This window comes from Oncorhynchus masou, chromosome 17 (genome assembly GCF_036934945.1).
Source record: "Oncorhynchus masou masou isolate Uvic2021 chromosome 17, UVic_Omas_1.1, whole genome shotgun sequence".
In the NCBI taxonomy this organism is placed as follows: Eukaryota; Metazoa; Chordata; class Actinopteri; order Salmoniformes; family Salmonidae; genus Oncorhynchus; species Oncorhynchus masou.
In genome coordinates, this window is record NC_088228.1 from 9,253,802 (window position 1) to 9,257,374 (window position 3,573).

Consider the following 3,573-nt stretch of genomic DNA (forward strand, 5'->3'; position numbering starts at 1 on the left):
CTCTGTGACATAAGCTAAACATCTAGCTGGCTAGCTCATCATGTCTGTCTAAACTGTACATTCAAAAAGACAGAAAGGAGATGGAATCAAACCCTGAATTCAAAGGCTGGTTGAAGCTGTTTATTGGAGATTATACACCGGCATACTGCCTGTAAGGCTGATTTCTACGCCAAATTTAGTGATGTAAAAAAAAAAACACATGACAACTCAAAATTACACTCAAAAGGCAAAGCCTTATATTACAGTTCCACCCAAAACAAGCTGCCATTTATGGTTAAAAAAATGAACTGCAAAAAAGGCTGAGGCCACCATGGCATTAGCTATCGCTGAACACTGTCCATGCTGGCATGTGATCACATTGGAGAAGCATGTAAAACTTCTTTCTCCACAGTGCTGCTACCTACTTCAAAATGCACAGGACAAAGTGCACAGAAATGATTAATGATGTTCTAGCACAATACTTTCTGGATGAGTTGATCGCGGATGTGGGTGACCAGTGTTTCAGCCTCCTCCTCGATGAGTCCACGGATGTAAGGGTTTCTAAGTACCTGGGGGTTGTGATAAGGTACTACCCTCCCGTTGTCCTCCTATTATGCCTAGCACACAGTGTCCCCCCCTGGGTCACCCTGTCCCGTCTTGGCTAAAGGCCCAGTGGGCACAAGTGTGACAGTATGGGTGTGAACAGCCTTTGCAGATGTATTTCTTACACCTGCAGCACGTGGTGTGTGTCTTGGCGTCCTTCTTGGGTGGGCAGAGCTGACACCTCTTCCTCTTACTCGCCCCCAGCGGGGCGGCCGGGGTGGCGACTGCGGCGGCGGCCGGGCCGGCGGCTCGCTCCGGGGCTTGCGGACGAGCCTCGTCGGCGGATACACGCTCGCCCCGTAGGACTTTGACGAGCGCGGACGCGGCTTCGGTGCGGGGGAGACGCTGCCTTCTTTGGATCAAGGGTTTCACGAGCGCCTTTCCGAGCTGCTCCAGGAACACCCTCCTCTTGTTCCGCTTCCCAGGCATCCAGTCTGGGTTGATCTCTCGCCATATGACAAAGGCGTTGTAGGAGGACACGTCGAGGATGTTGTGGAAGATGACCAGGGGCCAGCGGGCGGTCATCCGTCTGCAGCTGTAGGTCCCGACCACCTTGTCTAGGTTGTCCACGCCGCCCTTGTTGCGGTTGTAGTCTAGGATGAGGGCCGGCTTCCGGTCTCGGCGATCGCTAACGTCGGGCTCCGCGTGCCGCGTGCTCAGAAGTAGCACGTTCTTATTTCTCTTTGCCAGGTAGGACACTAGAGTGGCGGTGGGCGTGAAGGCGAACCTGGAGGACGAGACCTGTCTGTCCTTGGACTGGAGCAGCGCGGGAGGGAGCTCGGGCTTGTTCTTTCGCACCGTGCCCACCATGGTGAGGTCCCTCTCGAGGAGCCGCTGCCCGAGTGTAGGAGGTGAAGAAATTGTCGCAGGTGACGTTGTGACCGGCCGGCAGTCCCTCGGTCAGATCGAGGACCACGCGCGCGCCCTGGTTCTTCTCGGGGCCTCCGCCGGCCGCCTTGCCGGTGTACACCTGCATCTTCCAAGCGTAGCTGGACTTGGCGTCGCAGGCCACCCACGACTTGATGCCGTATTTGGCCGGTTTGCTGGGAATGTACTGTCGGAAAGGACAGCGTCCTTTCGGTCGGGGGGGGAGATGGGAGGGAGAGGAGAGGGAGAGGAGAGGGAGAGGAGATTAGCAGCGTCATCGTTATTACTGGCTCACCATCGGGGCGCACCGCGTTTACGTTACCGCCCGTGCTACTACTGCCCGTGCTACTACTGCTCGTGCTACTACTGCCCGTGCTACTACTGCCGATTGCTACTACTGCCGATTGCTACTACTGCCCGTGCTACTACTGCCCGTGCTCTCTATGCTACACGTACAAACACAGATACATTGACCGCTACCGCGCTCTCTATGCTTACACGTACAAAACACAGATACATAAGACTGCCCGTGCTCTCTATGCGTGCTCTCTATGCTTACACGTACAAAACACAGATACATAGACGGTACCTCTGAACGGGACCAGTTGTTCGTCCACCGTCACTTCGGGCCCCGGGTTGTAGAGGGCCTGCAGCCTCTCCTCCCACAGGTCCCACACCTCTCGTACGGCCGCCAGTCTGTCGGTGGCGAGTCTCGCGGGTCTCGACTGGCGGTCGTCGAATCGCAGCAGCCTCGAGTACTTGTGAAACACCTTGAGCGGCATGGTGGCGCGGAACACGGTCCTGCCGCTCTCGGCGTCCCACAGGCTGGCCGCGGCCTCGCCTCGGGACCTGTAGACGCCGGCTAGGATCAGCAGCCCTACGTAGGCGCGCAGGTCGGTGGAGTCCATGGGTCGCCAGCCGTCGCCGTATTTTCTCACCCCCTGCAGATTCGTCATGTCCACAATTATCCTTTCTATCGCCGGTGTGACAAACAGCCGGAAGGAGGACGCGATGTCGATCGCTCGCGACTCGGCGTAGGCCGTGGGGCCCGGCGTCACGGCGGGGCCGGGCCTGCGGACGGCGCGGGGCCGGTCCGGGCCGCGATAGGCCGCGGAGGACCATTTGATTTTGCCGTTTTTTGACAGCAACGTCTCCCTTTCTCGCTCTGGCTCTCTGGCTCTGTCTCTGTCTCTGTCTCTGGCTCGCTCTCTGTCTGGCTGGATGTCTCGCACTCGGGCAGCGGCCGCGTCTCCCTCTCGCTCTTCCTCCGAAGAGGAGCACGACCGCGAGTAGTCGTCGTCGTCGTCGTCGTCTTCGTAGTCGTCGGCGTCGCGCTCGGGGTTGTATTCCTCGCCGTCTTCATCTTCCGAAACGTCCTCCTCTTCGGAATCGCAGTAGTCTTCTTTGTCTTCTTGGTGGACGCTGGAGGATATCTGTTCCAGGACCTGAGCTGCGCTGAAACCAGGACTGCGAGGCGTCGTAGGCGGAGGGCTCGCGCTCGGCGGGGTCGTATTCCTCGTCGCCGTCGTCGTCCTCGTCCTCGTCCTCATCATCGTCCTCATCTTCTTCTTCTTCTTCTTCTTCTTTTTCTTCTTCTTCCTGAAAATATTAGTAGGCTCTCTACGCCCTGCTTACAGTCGTAGGCGGAGGGCTCGCGCTCGGCGGGGTCGTATTCCTCGTCGTCGTCGTCCTCGTCGTCGTCTTCTGCTTCTGCTTCTTCTTCTTCTTCTTCTTCTTCTTCTTCTTCTTCTTCTTCTTCTTCTTCCTGACAATATTAGTAGCCTCTCTACGCCCCGCTTACGGTGGCCACGTGAATGGGACGAGGCGCGTGGTCGGCCCTGCCTGTCTGCTCCTTCGGCCCCTTCGGGTCCCATCCGGTACGCTCGGCTGGCCTCCCCGTGTGATTGCACCGAGGTCGTGCACTGAGTTGTCGGGGACAAGTGAGTGGGGCCTGACGGGGTCACTCTGACCCGTCCCAGACAGAGGGGGGGGGAACAACTCCTAACAACAGGGCCTGGGGTCACTCTGACCCAGCACCACACAGGGACAGGAGGGTTACAACATACACCTCGCTGGCTAACGCCGCCGGGGTCACTCTGACCCGTCCCAGACAGAGGGGGGGAA

The 3,573-nt window shown here is 58.0% G+C and overlaps 1 pseudogene; it reads right to left on the reverse strand.

Annotated features, from left to right (window-relative positions):
• Positions 1-621: 621 nt before the first annotated feature.
• On the reverse strand, positions 622-3,002 carry LOC135558097 (piggyBac transposable element-derived protein 4-like; annotated as a pseudogene).
• Between the last annotated feature and the right edge of the window lie 571 nt (positions 3,003-3,573).